Source organism: Piliocolobus tephrosceles, chromosome 15, assembly GCF_002776525.5.
Source record: "Piliocolobus tephrosceles isolate RC106 chromosome 15, ASM277652v3, whole genome shotgun sequence".
Lineage (NCBI taxonomy): Eukaryota > Metazoa > Chordata > Mammalia > Primates > Cercopithecidae > Piliocolobus > Piliocolobus tephrosceles.
In genome coordinates this window covers 65231791-65252788 of record NC_045448.1, presented here as the reverse complement: position 1 = coordinate 65252788, position 20998 = coordinate 65231791, and the positions used below count along the sequence as shown (strand labels likewise).

At 42.0% G+C, this 20998-nt stretch overlaps 1 protein-coding gene and 1 pseudogene across 2 annotated transcripts in view; one reads left to right on the top strand and one right to left on the bottom strand.

Moving 5' to 3' along the window:
- The window catches only part of SERTAD2 (SERTA domain containing 2), a 128814-nt gene that overhangs the window by 91919 nt on the left and 15897 nt on the right, over positions 1 to 20998 (top strand). Inside the window, exon 1 of one of the 2 annotated variants that reach the window (XM_023223963.1) lies at positions 14689 to 14993. The exons of the other annotated variant lie outside the window; for it this stretch is intronic. The gene's annotated coding sequence lies outside the window, so the exon portion shown is untranslated. Of the gene's footprint in view, positions 1 to 14688; positions 14994 to 20998 lie in introns of those variants that run through there. 2 annotated transcript variants of the gene reach the window in all.
- LOC111550502 lies at positions 2397 to 2858 on the bottom strand (annotated as a pseudogene).

Sequence of the window (20998 nt, the reverse complement as noted above, 5' to 3'; positions counted from 1 at the left end):
CTCCATCCTGCCCCTCACTACAGTACTTTAACCCCTCTCTCGCCCTCTCTGCAGCCAGAAATTTTTGTTGTTGTTGTTGTTTAAGTTTAAGTTTAAAACTACAGGTTTATAGGGAGGGCAGAGGTAGAGGAGCCAACAAAGGAAACTACAAGTGGCCAAGGAGACAAGAACCAGGAGACTACAGTTCAACTTGAAGGATACCTTTCGAGGTGGTCAGTAATGTCAGTTGCTACAGAAAGGCTACATAGTATGAGGAACTGAGAAGTGTCCATTGGCCATGCCATTTAGGGGTCACTGTTGCCCGTTTGTGGGATGGTCAGTAGAGTTGTTCTGCAGTAGGCAGAGGAAGCAGGAGGAAAAATAAAGTTGTGGATAGACAGAAGTAGCTACCAGCAGCATTCCTGCAGCATTAAACATGGGGAGGATTGATTCCTGTTTTAAAAGTGAAGATAGAATGCATTGAATCTGTAATTTATTGATTGCAACAAGGAGCCAGTAGCAAGGGCAAGGCTGAATGTATGAGAGGGAAGAAATACCAGTCTTCAGTCATATTGAAGCTTTTTTGCTCAGTCTTATTCCCTTGTCAGGAGCACCTGTGCTGTGTTATAGTTGAATGCCACCAGTCTGTTCTAATAGGTGTCACGTTGACTTTAAACACTACCATTCCAAATGTCTTTCTGTTTGGTTGGCTTGGGATCTACATAGTTCTTCCTCTTTTTCTAAAGAGTGAAGATGGGAACATTTGAAGAGAATATAAATTTGCCTTCTAGTTGTATTGATTTGCTGATCACTGGTAAAGTGCTGATAACCCATCAATCTAGGTTTATGGGTTAATGGGATGCATCCTTGTTGATAGATTTAGAAACCTATACTGCACGCGAACCTACTTTTCTAGTACATACATGTGTGTCCATGGTGTCGTGTATTAGGTGGAAATGTGAGTTTTTACACCAAAATGTGTTTTTATCTTGAGAAGTTCCATTAAGAAAAAAGATGTTGAAATACAAACTGTTCTGTTTTCTGATTTGCTATCTCATAGTAAGCAGTTAGTTGTAAGATTAACTTCCTCAGAGGAAAGAAAGCAAGGACACCAGCAAAAGGAAAAGAAATGTTTAATTGCTCTGCAAAGGCCCCAACATGCTCTGAAAAGTAAAGATTTCAGGCTTAATGTGCATGGAACAAAAGACCGTTGTGAGCTGTGTACAAGAGTTGGTGAGAGTTTGTATTCTGCCCCTTTTTTCTGTGGGAGTTATTTCCTGTTGTTGACTAGAGTTCTTTATTTAGAACCACCTAGCTTCAGAATGCCTGCTAGCTTGCAGAAAAGTGTGTACTTAAAACATAGGCTTATTTCAAGACAATCTCTTTGAAAAAAGTCACACTACACATGCACTGAAACATCATGTTCCCAAAGGTCAAGATCCCCAATAAGTAGAGACATAAGAAGGAGCTGCAGTGTGTTTTGTGTAGCACTTGGTGGTCACCTGAACACCTAGTGAAAGATACTTTATGGGGAAACTGTGTTTCTATTTTTTGCTTAAAAAAAAAAAAACAAGATTTCACTTTTTAGTGCTGAGTTCTTTGTCATTTTAAGGAAGTAACAAGAAGCCTTCCATATTTTGTTAGGAAGATTTATCCTTGTTAGCATGATGGAAGTTCGCCTGGCAGGTAAGAAATACACCCAAAACAGGCATTAAACCACTTATTCTTTTATACTTGCGCGATGAGCTGGGCTTCCTATTAAAGAACTTTAGGTTGATTTAGCATTATCATTGGATTTTACAGTCTAATATTAAGAGAGAGCGAGAAGGATAATATATCAGAACGAATGAGAAGAATAAATTGTTTATTACTGAAATAATGGAAAACAAATGAATGCTTGCAATACAAATATTATCCAATATTAACAGGTGCTAGAAGTTGTAGGAAAAAAAATCTTACACAGTTCTACTTCATAGGAAACATAAGGAAGAAAGAAGAGAAAATGTATTTCTTTAACATATTCTGAAACAATGAAATAATTAGAATATATTTATTTGCTTTTGATACTTCGACACTTTTTAAAAAGACATCACCTGTGTGTCTCTCCCTGATTCTATTACCCTCCTCCTGTTACCAGAGGTAACTACTTTCTTGAATTTTTTAATCTATTTTCTATAATTGCATACATATGTATCTATAAACTATATATACAGTGTTTTACATGTTTAAAAATATTTTATATAAATAGTGTATATATTTTATAACTTGCTTTATTTTAGTCAGTATTTGTTTTTGAGATATAACTTTGTATTTTGAGATCAACACACGATACATGGTACCTTTAGTTCTTTTTTTTTTTTTTATTTTAAGTTTTTTTGGCTGTAAGTTTATTCAATGCAAAATAATCCTCTCCGATTTTACTGAGGTGGCTGACCACGTCCACAACCAAACCCGCCTCTAAACTGGAATTCGGTTGCTGACCCAGCCCCAGCCTCGGCTTTCTTGTTGGCATCAGGGGGCACAGCACTCCGTCTGTAGGTATCTCTGCCGGCTTCCCCTCTTGTGAGTCTCGCAGGTTGCTCACCCCCTAGACCTTTAGGCCGAGGCCTGCCAGCCTCTGGATGGCTGTGGCGTAGGGTGGCAGGCACAATCTCCGGGAGCAGATGAAGGTACCAGTAGAAATGTCTCCAGGCAAACTGTTCCTTCATGCAGCCTCAGGACTTGAGAGACTGCGTGGCCTTCATGACATGAAGGTTAGGCACATTCTTGTCTGCCAGCTCTGGGTGCTTAGGCACGTGGACATCCTTCTTAGCCACCGTGACTGCCTTCTTAAAAAGGAGTTCATAAACGGCAATCCAGTTCTTCTTAGGCATCAACATTTCCGTGGCTGTAGGTTCTGGGGCCAGGGCTGGAAAGACCTTTAGTTCTTTTTAACCACTGTAGTTTTCAAGGGTATCGTCTTGATGATTTTTCAGGTTACTTACAATATTTTGCTATTACAAGCAATACTGCCACAAAGATTCTTCTTCTGTGTCTCCATGGGGATAAAGACAAGAGTTTCTCTAGATTCTAGACTTAGTGCTTCTCATCCAGAATTCCTCGAGAGAATTAAGCCCCAGTCTCTTAAGGTGTCTTTGAAGGGTAATGAATTAATGTCTGTCCTGTAAGTCTGGAATAGTTCAAATGTTGAGCTGGAGGTGGAGATTGATAGCCACTCCTAGAAATGAATGTGCTAATCTCTTCCTAATTCTTGAGTTCAGTTGGGAGGCTTGAAATCAGCCATGCTGATACCACAGAAATCAGCAAATGCTACAAATAAAACTTCCCTCCCTATCCCCCTAGCCGGTTGTTAAACATTCGCTAGCACACCACAGATTTTAACTTTATACCATCCTTGGGAGAACTTAGGAAACAGTCACTTGAATCCTTTGCTGTAGAGCTTACTTTTCTGTATGAGAAAGACTGTATGTGGCAGGGTGTGTGCATCTCCAACTTTACTAGACAGTGCCAAATTAGGCTGGCCATGGTGGCTCAGGCTTATAATCCCAGCACTTTGGGAGGCTGAGGCAGGAGGATTACTTGAGACCTTGGAGTTCGAGACCAGCCTGGCCAACATAGTGAGACCCCCATCTCTACAAAAACACATAAAAGTTAGCTGGGCATGATGATGTGCACCTGTGGTCCCAGCTCTTTAGGAGTCTCAGTGGGAGGATCACTTGAGCCCGGGAGGTCAAGGCTGCAGTGAGCCGTGTTGGCACCATTGTACTCCAGCCTGGGCAACAGAGCAAGACTGTCGCAGAAACAGCAAACAAACAAAGAAAATGCCTAATTATCTCCAAAGTGGTCATACTAAATTATATACCCACAAGTTTTGTGAGAGTTCCTTTTTATCTGCCTTCTATCATCAGTATTTGATATTGGTATACATATAAAACTTTGATTTTTGTCAATTTGATAGCTATGAAATATCTCTTTATAATTTGCATTTTTCTTTTTTTTGTAGAAATGAGGGTCTAGCTGTGTTGCCCAGACTGGTCTCGAATTCCTGGCCTCAAGTATCCTACCATCTCAGCCTCCCAAGTGCTGGGATTAGCGGCATGTCCACTGACACAACCTGTTTTGCATTTTTTTTTTTTTTTTTTTGCTGATGAAGTTGAGTGTCTATTCCTGTGTTCACTGGACATTTTAGTTTCCTCACCCATTTTTCTATTGGGTTTATATGTCGTTTAAAAGATTGATTCAGAGGAGTTCGTTAATTCAGAATACTAATCTTTTGTTGATTCTATTTCTGTGACTCACGTATATCATTTGACAATCTTTAGCTTGCCTTTGTTTGTAGTGTATTTTGTGTAAGAGATGTTTAATTTTAGTATAATCAAAGCTATTTTCTTTATGGTTTGTTCATTGGGTGTTTTGTTTCTTAAGTAGTCAGAGTCCCTGCAGGAAACAGAATTCCACTGAAATGTTTCAACCAAAGAGATACTAGTGAAGGGACACTTTACAGAGATGTGACAAAAGTTGAGGCACAGAAGACAAATAACTGTAGCAAGCTGTCACTATCCTTAAGCCTAAAAGGGAAAGGGGAGGAAATGGTGTTGCTAGAACCCAGAGGAAGTTGGCATCCTGGAGAAGGGGCCACCTGGCAGAAGCTGTAGTTGTGGAGGGATGGGTACTCGCAGGTGAGGGCCCAAAGCAGGAAGGAGCAGGGAAGAGTACCCCAGCTTCTCCACCTTCTGACCCATTGATCTCCTTCTGGTACCTTCTTTGTCTAAATCCAATTGGAAGCTAGTGAGCAAAGGAACTTGGGTGAGGTGGTCCCTAGATGTCAGCATTTCAAGGCATGGAGCCAAGCAGAGGAAAGTGGAGATGAATCTCAGATGAACTATAATCAGCACACTTTCCTTATCCTAAAGCCATAAACATATTTTCATATATTCTCTCCCGAAAGTTTAAAATTTTGTTTTACATATTTAGATTTTAGTCTACCTGAAATATGTTTTTTTATAAATAGTAGGCACCTAATTTATTTTTCATACAGGTAATCAGGTGGCCCTGAGCTATTTATTTGTAATTTTTTTGAGACAGTCTCGCTCTGTCACCCAGGCTGGAGTGCAGTAGTACCAACATAGCTCACTGCAGCCTTGAGCTCCTGGACTCAAGCAATCCTCCCACCTCAGCCTCCTGAGAAGCTGGGACCACTATGCTCAGCTAAATGTTGGGGTTTTTTTTTTTTCTGTTTTCTTTTTTTTTTTTTTTGAGATGGAGTCTCGCTCTGTTGCCCAGTCTGGAGTGTGGTGGTGCAATCTCAGCTTACTGCAGCCTCCGCCTCCCAGGTTCAAGTGATTCTCCTGCCTCAGCCTCCCGAGTAGCTGGGATTACAGGCGCCCACCGCCATGCCTGGCTAATTTTTTTTGTATGTTTAGTAGAGATCGGGTTTCACTATGTTGGCCAGGCTGGTCTTGAACCCCTGACCCTGTAATCCACCCGCCTTGGTCTCCCAGAGTGCTGGGATTACAGGCGTGAACCACCGCGCCTAGCCTGCTCAGCTAATTTTTAAAATTTTTGTAGAGATAGGGTCTCTTCATGTTGCCCAGGCAGGGTTCAAGCAATCCTTCTGCCTCAGCCTCCTGAAGTGCTGGGATTATAGGCGTGAGCCATCATGCCTGGCTCTGAGCTACTTACTGAATTCTTTCCTTACTGATCTGTAATTTCACTTCAGTCATATATTACACTTCTATATATATGTGGTTCTGAACTCTCAATTCTGTTCCATTGATCTATTTATCTGTACCTACGTCAACTCTACCCTGTTTTAATTAGTAGAGCTTTATAATAAGCTCTGATAGGACATGTCCCCTATCTTGTTCCTTAAGCTTATTACAACTGTGTTTGGCCCTTTCCTATTTCAGATGAATTTTAGGATTCATTTGCCAAGTTTCATTGAAGGAAAATATGAGATTTAAACTTCATTTAATTTGTTGATAAGTTTGGGGGAGAATCTGCATGTGTATAGTATTAAGTATTCTTGTCCATTAAATGGTATGGCTCCCCATTAATTTTGATCTTTTCATCTGATGAACTTTTGGAAAGGTGTTTGTTTTCTCACTTTTCATTTCTGGCTGTAATGAGAAAATAGTAATTCTGGAATCTTATTCTCATCGCTGTTAATTGTTATTAAAACTAAAAAGCATGATGTCTCACAGTTTTAAAGGGGCAACAAATCAGAATGGATTGAAAGTGAGTATCTGATTCATTAAAATTTTTTCTACCTTTTAATAATTTGGGCCTTAATTTCTTAAAGGAAGCAAAACAGATACGATGTTGAAATTATCAATATTAGTCCCACAAAAACGATTTTTCTGTAGCCCAGTACTGGATTGTGCTGCACTCTGTGTAAAGAGGCCAAATGAATAGCTCTGCACTCATAGTGAGGGAATCTGGCACTTTTTAAGTGAGATTTTTGACTTGTTGTGACTCTTTCAGATGTATGTTTTCTTTTAAATGAATCATCTTTAAATATATGCATTGTCTGAGCAAGTTCAGGATTGTGAAGTGTACATTTAATTGTAACAGAACAGAACAGCAGTGGGCGTCTGTGCTACAGATGATATTCTTAGGGTATTTGCTGCCATCCACTCTCCTTTCTAAATTTGGTGTTACAGATTCAACTTCTGTTTTTAAAAAGGGAAGTTGCAGATAGATCATCCACACTATTATTTTCTCTTTAAAGCCAGCTTCTCTGCCCATGTAAGGAGTTTCCTATAACCTAAACAAGACTTCTCTAAGAAAACCATTTTGAAACACATATTATTTAGCAAGGTTAAATATTTTGTTCAGTATTTAAAGTGTATTTTTGAAAAAAGCAATTGACTAGTTACACAAATGTACCTAATGTGGTGTTGGTGTCTGAGCTACTTGCTTTATTTTCTTCCTACTTGACTTTACTCTGCATTTCTGAAATTTTAGATATAAAAATTTAAAAACTAAAAACAAAAACAAAAGAGAAAGAAAACAAAAATTATACATTTTATTTTATTTTCATTCTTTAATTTGTTTTGAGTCAGCTCTGTTGCCTAGGCTGGAATGTGGTAGTGTGATCTCGGCTCACTGCAACCTCTGCCTCCTGGACTCAAGCAATTCTCATGCCTCAGCCTCCCAAGTAGCTGGGAATACAGGCGTGTGCCACCATGCCCAGCTAATTTTTTTGTATTGTTAGTAGAGATGGGGTTTTGCCATGTTTGCCAGGCTGGTCTCGAACTCCCGGCCTCAAGTGACCTGCCCACCTCCGACTACCAAGGTGCTGGGATTACAGGCATGAACCACCACACCTGGCTATAAATTTTAAATTTTATGTATGTATATAAAGCAAAAGACTACTATTATTAGACAGGTTGGATAATTTTGAAAAAGTCTTGTTTATTCTGGCAACAGGTCTTTAAAAGACAATTGTACATCAGCGACTAAAAGGTAAAGCCTATGCAGTCTTGGCAAGTGTTACCTCTCCCCTAGAAGACTAATAAAAATTCATGTGGCAAAGGGCTGATTCATTTTTAGTTGTATATTGTGTTTACACTTAAACCGTATCCTCTGTTCACGTTTATTTTCTAATGATGCCTCATAGCCTAAACTTGGAGACACTTCCTGGGCACCTATTCACATTAAAGCCTCGATTTTTTTTTTAACTTCTCTAAGTAGAATTTTTATAGCTGAGACTTCAAAAAATGGTTTAAATATATTATTTACATTACAAAAACCACCATACTTAAGAGCCTTCTTTACTTGTAAGGTTTAAAGGTACTCAATCCTAGATAGTTTCTACAATAGATACAAGAATATGTAAACCAAAAGATAGAATTTAGGCCGGGCGCGGTGGCTCAAGCCTGTAATCCCAGCACTTTGGGAGGCCGAGACGGGCAGATCACGAGGTCAGGAGATCGAGACCATCCTGGCTAACATGGTGAGACCCCGTCTCTCCTAAAAAATACAAAACACTAGCCGGGCGAGGTGGCGGGCGCCTGTAGTCCCAGCTACTTGGGAGGCTGAGGCAGGAGAATGGCGTGAACCCGGGAGGCGGAGCTTGCAGTGAGCTGAGATCCGGCCACTGCACTCCAGCCCTGGCGACAGAGCCAGACTCCGTCTCAACAACAACAACAAAAAGATAGAATTTAGTCTAGCCAATCATATAAATTTGCTTGATTTTAAAACATAAAAACATTTAGTATTAGAGTAATACTTTGGAAAAAAAATTTTTTCTGTCATCATTTTGCAATTTTTTCATCAGAATTAACAGATAATATTCTTAACTACTGTCATATTTTTGTATTCCATGAACAAAAGGGTGTGAAGGTGACAGTGTTAAATGCTCATTTGAGCCATTGGAAAATTTGGATAGATAATTTTTGAGACAGAATTTAACTCTTGTTGCCCAGGCTGGAGTGCAATGGCGCGATCTCGGCTAACTGCAACCTCTGCCTGCCGGGTTCAAGAGATTCTCCTGTCGCAGCCTCCTGAGTAGCAGGGATTACAGGCACCCGCCACTACACTCGGCTAATTTTTGCTATTTTTAGTAGACATGGCTTTTTTTTTTTTTTTTAATTTATCTTCAGGTTGATGGCCTAAGCATATATTTTGGTTTTCTTCAACTCCTATCTGGCTTTTTTCTTTAACCTAAAAATCAAATGCTGCTGTGTTTTAAAATGTTATTTAATACTTTTCACTCTTAAAGTAAGTAGGCAGAGAGGAATCTTCATTAAAAAGTACAGAATGGTGGGATTCTGGCAATAATTTGGTGTTTATCTGCGAGGTTGTTCCCCATGTAATGATCCTGTTAAAATTAACTCTTAACAGTACATACTTCATGAGGGAAATTTTAGCAGGAAAGATTAACCTTTTGAGTTTATGAAGCCGGTGTAAGTGCTTCAGCATTCCTCATTGGTCCACTTATTGAGTGATCCTTATTGAATGCCTGCTGTGTCAGGCAGTGCTGTAGAGGCTAGAGACAGGGTGGTAAACAAGAATGACCGTGTTATGAACCTTACTGGACATGAGTGAGGGGCTAGAGGATATGATGAATTTTATTTCTTTTTCTTGTGGTAGTTGTGAGTTGTTAATTCTGTGGGATAAAATGTGGTGCTAACAAGGCTAAGGATAGGCAGGGTTGGAGTTTTTTTGTATAAGAAATAGAATTGTTATTCCATGACCCGAGTAGAGAGATGAAGCTAAGCAGCATCCAGTTCCTGGCCCAGCACTACCCTCCTGTTGGTCTCTGCACGTTGACTCTGTATTTCCTGGCTCTGCACCATCTGCTGTTTCTGAGGAGTATATGCTCTTCTCAAGACGCTCAGCACTCCTGGCTTTCACAGAATGCTTTAATAAATGTTAGATCCAGACTTCCTTTGACCCTGGAGTCAGCTTGATAAAGAGTTCCATTGGTGGGTCCTTCTCAGATCCTCTGTTTAGTCCTCTGAGAGGTGGGTAGTAGTACCTCCCCTGCCTATGGAACAGGGAAGGCATTATGAAGAGCAAACAAGTGGATCCATACAAAAGCACCTTGTGGCCGGGTGCGGTGGGTCACGCCTGTAATCCCATCACTTTGGGAGGCAGAGACAGGCGGATCACCTGAGGTTGGGAGTTCGAGACCAGCCTGACCAACATGGAGAAATCCTGTCTCCACTAAAAATACAAAATTAACCAGGTGTGGTGGTGCATGCCTGTAATCCCAGCTACCTGGGAGGCTGAGGTAGGAGAATCTCTTGAACCCGGGAGGTGGAGTTGCAGTGAGCCGAGATTGTGCCATTGCACTCTAGCCTGGGCAACAAGAGCGAGAATCCGTCTCAAAAAAAAAAAAAAAACAAAACTGCCTTGTAAATTGCCTTGCTGCTATACAAACTTAGGGGGTAGGGGTATTTCCAGTCTCACAGCTGGGTGACTTGAACCCTAAGGGGTAACAAATCTAGAAGAATATGGATAGAACTGCTCAAGTCCATCTTCTAGACTTAAAAAAATAATTCAAAGAACATATCTTATTGAAGAGAGCACATTATCATTATTTGCATTTCTGGTCCTTTCATTTAGAAATATGTGAACATGAACTTGGTTTTATATTCTTCCAGACAAGCCGAGCAGCGTCCAAAGCATTTTATCTCATTTTAGCCTTAAAACTCCTCCATGAGGATAGTCACAGTGTACTCACTGTTTCATAGACTCTTACTTAGCTCTAGGGAGGGGCTCTTGAAATCTTTGAGTCCAGTTCCTTTTTTTTTTTGCCAGGTGTGGAAGCAGGCCCAGTGCAGAGGGTCTGATTCGGCCTCCCTGCTCACTGTGGCTGAGGAGCTAGCCCTGAAATCACCTGACTTAACAACCCTGTGCTCTTTTGACCAGAACTGGTGCTTATCCTAAATCTGTGACCCAGCTGATTAAGAAACTAAAAAGTCATAGATTTATCATGGTTAAGTAATTAATGTGTACAAGATCTTCAAACTCCTAGTCCAGGACTTTTCATCTCACCAAGCTGGTTCCTGGGGGCAAGAAAGGTCTGTGCAATTTCTAACATTCATTGAAATTTTCTGTGGAAGCTAGAAGTGCTCAGTGCCTTGAGAAGAGTGAGAACTCCTCAAGAATTGTGGATGGCTTATAGACAGGAAGAAATACAGAGTCGATGTGTAGAGGCGATGTGTGTTGTGTAGGGAGCTGGGGATGGGAGATGTTTCTGAGAAGAGACCACCAGTCTTAGTGGAGTAGTGTCCCTACAGGAAGGAACCCTGGAGTTGTCAGAGTCACCAAGAAAGTTCTTTGCATTTTGATAGACTGCACAAGGCTTTTGAAGATTCAGTGGAAGGAACAGGAAGGGAGTTAATAGGAAGGAAGCTAATGCCTAACAGAAGCCATCTTCTCCAGTAATAGTGAGAAGGGACTGATCTCAAAAGCTAGAAAAAAAGGAAATGGTTTTAAAAGCATTTTCTTTAAATATTGCCATGAAGATTGTGTTTCAAGTTTACATTTACATATTGTCAGATTTTTAAAAGAGAGAAAAAAAGTGTATCTTTAACAGACAAGTGAAACCTCCCTGAGAAGGTAAAAAGCAGTCCTTGCAAAGCAGTTCAACGTAACAACATGGAAAGCTTTGCAAAGGGGCCTTCACTGGAGCTGTAGTTCTGCTTTTATGAATTGTGACTTCAGGGAGGAGCAGAAAAAAACCATGACAAAAGCAGGTGGAAGAAGAGATGGAGAAAATTTGCAGAAGTAGAGGAGTTCACTTGCTGCTGAAAAGGACTGAATCTGCCTGTGCCATCTTTGTGAGAGTATTTACTTTTCCAAATCATTGTATCCTCTATTGACTCCTTAATCATCATTTAGGTTATGTGACTTCCAGAACTTTATTTTGAAGATTTATTCCAATTTTCAGTTACCTGAATGATGAGTCCACAGTTAGGAGCTCTGTATTTTCCATGAAAAGCTTATTTAGCCTAGCTGACTTTATACAATTTATTTAATAACTGAAACATTTATCTTTTTTGCCATAAAACCAAGACCAAAATTTGTAAGGTATATAGATGGATGATCATTACTGGTATTTCAGGTGGAACCTGAAAGATAAAAATTTAATAAAAGCAAAGGAAAAATGAAATTAAGTTCAAAACCTGTTTTAAAGTCTTTGTTTCTCAGTTTACATATCTAGCTTGCCCCTTGTGTTTTTGGTGTGTGCTAATTAAGTGCTAAAAGTGGCCTTCAGTTAGTGCACTAGTGTACTAGTCTGTAAGATGTGAGGGCACAGAAACTTTCAAAAGAGAAGCAGTGAAGTGTAAACTAGTACCCAGAACTACAAAATGATGCCGAGAAGTACTTCTCTGAAATTAAACTCACGAGCATTTTTAAAATTTACCATCACAGTTCTATACTTATAAAAAGAATGTTTCTTTTCTCCCTAAACAGATATGTTCCTGGTAGTTAAATGTGGATGACTAGCCTAATTTCTTATAACTGTTCTAAAGTTATGTTATATGAAAGTGAGAGGGAGAACTTCTAAATTCTGGATGAGGCCCTCAGAGTAGGATTATTTTAAATGAGATTTTGTTTTGAGATAAGGTCTCACCTACATTGGAATGCAGTGGTGTGGTCATTGCTCACTGCAGCCCTGAACTCCTGGGCCCAAACAATCCTCCCACCTCCGCCTCCTTAGTAGCTAGGACTATAGGCATACATCACCATGCAGGGCTACTTTTTTCATTTTTTGTGGCGATTGGGGGTGTCGCTCTGTTGGTCTCAAACTCCTGACCTCAAGTGATCCTTCTGTCTAGGCTTCCCAAATTGCTGGGATTACAGGTGTGAGCCACTGCTCCTAGCCCTTAAATGGGCTTTCAAATCTCCCAAAGAGTGAGAACAAAATTTACATATTCACTAAGCACTTCTTATTCACTGAAGGGAACTGACTTCAAAAGTGCAGGAAGTGCCTTTCCTTATCCCCACAGACTTGAATTTCTAGGGCTGGGTAGAGACTGCTGTTCTGGCCTGTGTGTCACTCAGCCTTGGGGTAGGGGATTGCCTAAGGGGAGGGAGAGGGTTAACCAGCAGGTGTTAACCACATTGGCAGCTGTTGAAGCTGCCAGCTCACTTTAACTTCTTGGTCAAAGATGCCAGATTCTAAAAGTGGGGGAAGTGGGAGCTGTTTGTAATGTGTGCATTGATAAGATGTTACAGCCTTCAGAGGTATGAACGGATGGAAACCATTTCACTCCAAAAAACGCAGGTTGCTGGTCTCCTAAGAGCGCAAACCTTTGTTTGAGCAGTTACAAAATACAGACCTTATAGACTTCAGCAGAATCGTGTCTACCCTGGTGACACAAAATTGTCACTTTGACTTAAATCTTGTTATTTTATACAGAAACACTGCACTTGGTGTAACCTATTTGCTAGAAAATATCCAAGTGTCACAAAAGTTCTGCAAGTGTAACTTCCTGCTTACTTTAATTCATGAATAGCAGTTTAAATTCACTTTAAATTCAACAGAGCTAATGCCTCTGGCCTCCTCTACAAAGATATCACAGGAAGAGATTATTGCAGCTTCTATTTCAATGGCTTTTCCTTAAAGTGAGCACTGAAAGTATAAGTGAGTGGGTGGTTAGGAAACTGTTAGTAGTTAATGTCGTCTCTAAACTGCAGAACTCTGGAAATGAAAAATATCTTGGCTTCACAGCAAAATGTTTGAATGTTATGCCACTCAGGCGCAAACTGAGCAAGACCTGCAGAGGGCCGGTGAGCACAGCTTCCATATTATCTCATTTTGAACGCCATTATAATGAGACTTTGCAAAGATCCACAAATAGTTAGCTTTTGGCTTAGGTTATACTGTATAAGACTTTAATTATACTAAGGGTCCGGTAAAAACCTTTTCCATCCTCCTTAAAGATAAAACAAGAAGCGTTGTCTCCTCTATCAACATTTTAGCACGTTTAATTTCGATGAGATCATCAATTTGATTGATAACAAATCATTACAGAACAGTTTAAACAAGTCTAAATTTCTCTTGATGTTAACGACTTACAATCACCTTTATGTTAGGTCTTAAAGCTTTATTATCCTTAAATACAACTAGCATAGTGAACCATTAAACTCCAAAGTGATCTGAAATGATATTGATTGGGGTGGCAGCCAAAATTTTAAGGTGCCTGCCTGCATTGCTTTTTACATCTTTACACTGAATGCACGTGTAATTTTTAAAATAATCATTAATTTTCCAGTCGAACCATCTCTCTGACCTCTTTCCCTAGTGCTCTTATATTCTCACCATTTGGGCATACACACGTTCTCTTCCAACTAGTATAAATTTCGCTGGTAAATTTAAGTAGTTCCAAGCATAAGCTTACTCCACGGGAGGGAAAGGCTACCAACGCGAAACTTGTGGGCAGAGGACTGCGCCTCCGACCTGGCTGCGTCTCCTAGCCTGGCTTCCCTCCTGCCGGGTCTGCACCGCGGCCCGGCCGACCCCGAAGGATGCAACTCTTTTGGTCCGGCTCCCCAAGTGCCGTGTGGACTTGGTGACCCACTTCGCGCGTCGGGCTGAGGCCACGAGGGCAAGGGACTTTTTCTGTCCCCGACTCACGGCTGGAGCCCCCATCCTGCCGTTCGGACCCGTGCGGGCCTCGGAGGAGTGTCCCGCAGCGGACCCCCGCCCAGGAACCCCGCAGGCAGCGAGACGGGCGCCCGGGCCAGTTCTCTGCCCCTCGCCCCCAGCGGGGACCCTGCCCGCCCCGCTGACCGGCCCCACGTTGCCAAATAGCTCAAATGCTTGTCATATTTGCGGTCGCGCGACTCCGCGGGCTGTGCACGCGCTGCACTCGCCGCCGCCTTTGTCACCAGCCGCTTCGTCATTCGCCTGAGCGCTTCTAGAGTGTGGGGGGCGTTACTAGTGGCAGTGGTGGTCCTCAGGCCGGAGTGTCTCCTTCTCTCTCTCCTCCTCTTTCAGCCCGTCCTTACGAGAAAATAGGGGCGCGCCGGCCCAGGAGGGAGCTGGGGGCGGCGCTGCCACCCGGCGACCCCTGCGCTCCGTCGCCCCTTCCTACTCCTCCGGCGGCCGCGGCCCGGCTCGGCCTTTATCGCGCCTCCCGGGACCGCGGGGGAGAGGCGGGCCGGGGCGGGGCTGGCGGGGGCGGGGCCTGGCGGCGAGGGGTGGGGCCTGCGGCGCCGGGGCCCGGAGCTCGCGGGAGGCTCGCGGGCCGCACGTCACTCCTGCACGGCGAGTGCTGGAGCACAAGCTGCCGCTCGCTCGGTCAGGGCGCCCCCTCCGCCCGCCTCCCGCTTCCTCCTCTGCTGCCTGCCGCTGCCGCCTCCACCATTGTATAATGCTCGGGGAGCGCAGGCAGAGGACGGCAGAGTCTTAGCTTCGGCCTCGCCTGCTGCCCGCTCCCCGGCGCCACCCTCGGGCCCCTGGAGCGGGGCACTCCGCATGGAGCTGGAGTAGCTGAGGAGTGGGCGGAAACCCCTCCTGATGCGTTAGTTCCCAGGTGGAGCTGCATGTGGTAAGTTCTCCCGGCGCCGGGCTGGAGGGGATCCGCGGGCGCTGGCGCTCCGGGTGGATGGGGGGCGGTGTTGGGTCTCGGCCAGGGCCGGGAGAGCCCTGAGGGCGGAGGAGGGGCCGGGCGCCGCCGCGGGAGGGAGCCGGGGACGGAACAGGTACGGGAGGAGCGCTCCCTCCCGCGGCCCCGGCCCCGCGCTCTCGGACCCCCGGCGCCTGCGGGCTGAGCCGCTGGGGGCAGGGCCGGGGTCAGGAGGGGGTCGGGAGCTGGGAGAGCCGAGCGGCGGGTGGGGGCGCCTGGAGCTGTCGCCTCTACAGCTGGGATGTGTGTGCGCGTTGTGGCGGTTGTGTTGTTGTGAACGTGCGAGACTTTTTAAGGCTCGGATTGCTGGCGCGAAGGCTGCTTCACTTTTGAGTTCCGTGGCCGGGTTTGCATCCAGCTTGCTGTAGTGCGTTTTTGTGAATTTCCCGGTGTTTTTGTTTATGTTAAAAACGTTCCTTTCCACCCTCTTTTCGCCCATGCCCAAATGAATTGATTTGGGATCTATATGTATATTAAACTGAACGTCTCGTTGGGTTTTAAGTTAGAAATCTACAAGTCATCTTGTTGGTAACCGCCTATGACTGAAAGGGAGGGGGCTGAGGGGAGCCAGCTGTCCCAAGCTCTAGACTTTGTACCAGTAAGACAGGGGGTGTCGTCACAGGGCCACTGCATGGAGAGAAAATCGTGTTTTGTTTTGTTTTGTTTTGTTTCTTGGCTGTAAGTTATCTTACCTTTAGCAGAAGTGGTAGTAATGGATTGAGAATGGGAGTCGAGTTTTAGGTTTAGTTTCCAAGTTTCACGAAAAGGTCAGGTATAGTTTGCATTGGAATAACTTTTTGCTTGCAAGCTGAGTCGTTTCAGGAGGTAGAAAGTAAATTTTCACAGACACTGAGTGGGGAGGACAGTCAGCAGAGTGAGACAGCCAGCCTCAGACCACAGCAGTTTTTATTTGAATCGAATCGGGCAGCCCCAGTTGGTCTTAGGGGAGAGAGTACATGTTTTCAAGCTTTGTTCATGAAATACGCCTTTTGATTTCCCAATATATGTTAAGAAATATCCATAATGTGTGTAAAGAATCTAGAAGTTGTAGTCACCAGTAGGATTCCTGAGGCCCTAAGTGTTCACAGTAGCTTTTTGTAATTAGAGACTAGTCCCTGACAAGAGTGATGTGGGCTTTTGGCTTCGCTCCGCCCCTGAAGGACCGTCCACCTGAGAGCGTCTGGGCTGCTTGGCCGATGGGGGTTGGGGGTAGTTGCTCAGCTCAGCAGAAGGCATGTCTCACCCTGGCAGCTCCCATCCCTCCCCCTTTTTATAGCAGTCTATTCTGATATGAGTGTGCTAGGGTGTGCTGTGAAGATGAAAATATCCATCCTAAGATCCCAACTTCTGGATCTTAGTGAACAAGAATAGTTTGTTTGTGGATCTCTGCTTTTCTGTTTATTTTTTCAGGGTTCTTTTTTTTTTTTTCTTTAAAAGAGACAAATACTTAAAAGTTTTCCTTTAGCTTCATCGACTTCCTTAGAGGTGTATTATATGTTAATATAAAATTTTTATGTCGTTCTTTAAGTTTGGAATCCTTTAACCATTTTTTTTTAACTTCTTTCACCCCCAAATTAAAATGTACATAACCATGTTGTTCTCAGATGAGAAATTTTATTTTGGATTTGACATCCCCCAACCCCCTTTTTCCTTAACACCCGGCTCTTTTCCTTACTTCATTAAGACAGGTAGGGGAGAGGACTCACATTTTGTAATGCCAACCAACTGTATGATAGGAGGTGTCCTAGGGAACGGTTTTATTGTCAGGCGAATGTCACAACATCTTAGGTAACAGCTGCTCGAGCTTGTTTCCCTTGAAGAATTAAGAGAAGGATATTAATTCAGATTTAGAAAATCTTTACACTTCTATTTGCTGAATTGTCCCTCTTTAAAGTTTTTGTATTTAATTGAGAAGCTAAAATATGAATTTTTGCCCAATTGCTACACACTGAATTATTACTGATAATGAGCATAGTAAAATAGCACATATTTTGATATTTTAAAACTCATTCAAATTTGTGTGGCGACTGATAGCCTATGGCATCTGCTGTTTAAAACAGGGTTCCAATGGCAGAATAAGTTACAACACTACTTTAGAAAGGCACACACATGCATCACACACAAAAAACATTACAAAACGTATGAAGGCAGTTTGAAGATGTTCAAATGCAAATACATAAAAATTTCTATCAATAAAAGTAGCATGCTGCAAGTTATCAGTGTCCACTTATACTACAAGTTTACCCTCAGACAAAATATTTTACATTTTAGTAACTAAGAAAGGTGAAAGCTGGAACAGAAACTTTGAGAGGTTTCTTTTGCTGTGGTTTCTTGTTAAAGAGCACAGAAAAAAAGTATGAAGCTTTATTTTATGTTTCACATATATCAACAGAATCAAGACCACTTTGTCAGTATTACCTATGGAAAAAGCTATGTATAGATAGGAGTATTTGGGACCATGAATTTCAGTTCACTCATAGAATTTTTAAAGCTTTTTGGCAACAGAAATTTTGTATTCAGTGTCATGGCATGTCCTATAGGAGATAGCTCTAGTTGCAGTAGTTTCTTGGTACCTGAGAGAGAGAGCAAGCACAGGCGCTGTCTCTGATTACTGAGTCCAAAGATTAGGTGTGTACTGAAGGCACCAGAAGGCAAGCTCTAGTTGACGTGAAAATGGCCTTACAATAAGGGTGACACCAGCTCTCATAGGTCTTTCTGTTAAATACTGACTAGCAAAACATGAAAATCTAAAAGTGCCATGGCCACTTTATATGCACAACTCATATATTTTGTACCTATTGTTAATAATTATTCATTAAGCAATTGATAGAAATCCATAAGCCAGGACTCCTGTTTAAGAAATGTGTGCCTATTTCATTTAATTTTAGTATGTTTGAAGGAAATGGCTACTAATCCAGAAAAAATGATTGTCTCAAACGGCCAGTGCAGTTGGTATTAAAGGCAAACTTCTGCCCTGTGTGCAGATGCTGGGAAACCCTTATGAACAGAACTGTCCCCTGGAGCGTCCGTCACTCATTGTGTGGAGCAGTGTCTTTCTCCATTAGCCCTGTGTGGCAGTTCATTCTTTGTATGAATCTGTGAATGGCATATGTCAGCCCAATAAGACGACATTCCTATTCTGAGTAATAAATAGACTCCTTGTTTTTTTTTTTTTTTTTTTCTCGGAGATCACGAGACAAACAAAACAGGATTGGCTGTCTAAAAATTTTCTTTGAAATACAAATGAAAATTTCAAAGTAAAATCATCACAATATGTTTTATAATATATGATTTCTAATAGGCCAGAACAGATACTGCCAGTTTCAACAAGCACCACATATAGACAGCACAAACTCTTTTGAAAATTCTGCCCTCTTTGTGGTCTGAGGGATCCCAAAGCTGGAAAGACCCATTTGTCTTTTCCCAGAATCCTCTGTCCCTCATCTGAACTTAATGCTAGGATTCTCTGAAGTAAACCCCACAATTTGATTGATCTATTTTGGAAACCCAAGATCACCTAAGCTGTATTCTGCATCCATTGCAGTTTTCAGCTCAGAATGGAGTTGGCATCTGTGCTCCTGGCCGGCCTCTTCTTACGCTTGCACACACTCTGGCCAGAGCTGGCCCCTGCCTCCCCACAGGGACAGCAGATCAAGAGGTGCATGTGCCCGGCCCACCTCCACCCTGAGTGGAGAGTGGACTGAGCTATGTGGAGGCGTCGGGTGGGGGCTGGAGGGGAAGAGCAGAGGATAGATCTGGAGCCGACTGTGCAACTGCTACAGCAGGTCTGACTAGTTTGAGGTGCCCAAAGGCAGCTTTGTTTTTCTAGTAACTCCAGGTAGCAGCAAACTTCAGTTCTTAAAACTCATTCATGTCTGCCTTACTGTCTTTTTTGTCACTTTACAAAAACCTGTGTCTTTGCAGAATTACTAATTAATTCTAAGCTTTTTTCCTTTAAAAACCTTCCTAGGCAGTTAACTGAAAAGAAGCTAAGCATTTTCTAAGGACTTCCCCATAGAATAGTAAAGGGGAAGGGATTCTGGCTCTTAAAGACATGATCTATGTCTGTATATTCTGTATATCCATATGCACACACACTGATGTTTAACAGTGGGCTGAGTGAACCTGTTGAAGAAAAGTAAAAGGTACACTTGAATAGACCATGGTCAAAACCACTGAATGATCAAAAGTCCCTTGCTCCAGATCAGCCTTTAGCGCTTTGCTTGCCTCTGCTCCAGCCGGCTGCTTATCATTCCATGCCATGCACTGCAGCTCCTGGGGTTTGGAGCAGGCCTGCTAGTGTACCCCACCCTTGTGTTTAGAAGTGTTGCCCAAGTTCAACTCAGAGAATCTGAAAGTCCCAAGGTCATCTCTATACCAGAACAGGTTTGCATAAAATCCTAGTCACGCTAATGAGATACCGAGCTGGCAACTGCTTTAAACTGATCTTCCTGTGTGGTTATCCCATTTTATAATAGGTGATACAGATTTGCTTTTCAGATTTCTTTCCTACTTTGAGGGGACATCTCCCTGTCCATCTGTACCTCTTCTGTGTCTTCCATGCTATCAGAGAAAACCAATCTGCCTGAGGAATTTGGGTACTATGATCCAGAGTGGAATAATTTTTGCTCTGTCTCTCTGCTTCTCAGGAACTTGGTGGTCTTTTCTGAACTTTTTAAGGCAAACTAATTTTGTTTTAGTAGTTTTACCATGTCCAGAAATACAAAATGAAGTATGTTTCACTGGCAGTGGTTCTTAGCTGTCTGACAAGCAGTTGGTTTACAGATTAAAAATGTGATTCTTCAGGTGGTTCCTGCCTTCTTCAACAACTCCGGAAGACAGGTAGGATGAATAGAGTGTGAGGGTGGCAGGCTGGGGAGGCTGAGGAAGGCTTTCCATGAAGACCATTGAAGGTAATTGAAGAATTATGAAGCATTTTCCTTAGAAAATAAATAGTTATTACATTTAGTGTGGTACTCTGATTATTTTTATTGTATTTAAGTGACTTAGCTTAAAGTTCAGTGAGCCATTCATTATCAATGCACAGAAGTCCTTGGGAAGATATACGTTTTATCTCAAAATAGTCCCAAAGTAGTTATTTTTTAATGGCTGCCATATTTACAAAGTTATCATTTACTCCCCTCAAGTTTAGTTTGTATCCTCATTGCCTTTTTCTTTGTAAAATTATTTTCTGTGTGTGAATTACTGAAGTATACGATACAAAGTTTAAATTGTCTTTGTAAAATCTTATTAGCCTGCCTAATTCTTAGAGGCAACTAAATTAAACATTTGAAACATATAGATTACTTACATGGGACAGGTATTTACATAGAATAGTTATTTCCTGCCATTTGCATGTCTCAAGTATATTTCTGTTATTCTGCACCTCAAATTTTTGTACTCATGTCATGTTGTAGAAATGTGATATTGTTCTCTAAGGAATCCAGGTTTAGGCCATACAATACAATGTTCAGTTTTACACAGTAAGTAAAAGAAACAACATTTCTCTGGTTTTCCTCTTTGAACTGCACGGATAAGTTATAAGATGAAATATGTTCCGTATTTGTAAGCAATATTTTAAGTGATTCTTTCGTAGTAATGAAGCATCCAAATTTGAAGGCATGAGTAGTTTTTATTTTTTAACTTTTAAGAAACACTTCTATCGAAGCATTTCTTGAAGTAGCATACTTTATTTTTATTCCTTAGTTTTATTCAGTGGCAAATAGTTGTCTAACTAATAAAACCTAGAAGGCCACCTTCGGTTTTAACTAAGATATAATTTTATCTTTCACAGAATTGTTCTAAAACCTTCTGTTTCCCTGTTTTAGTAAGACTTACATGTATCTTGAGTCTTGAGGGTTTTTTTTTTGTTTGCTTTTGTTTTCTACACACAAAAAAATGTCACATACTTTTGGCAAAGCCTTTCC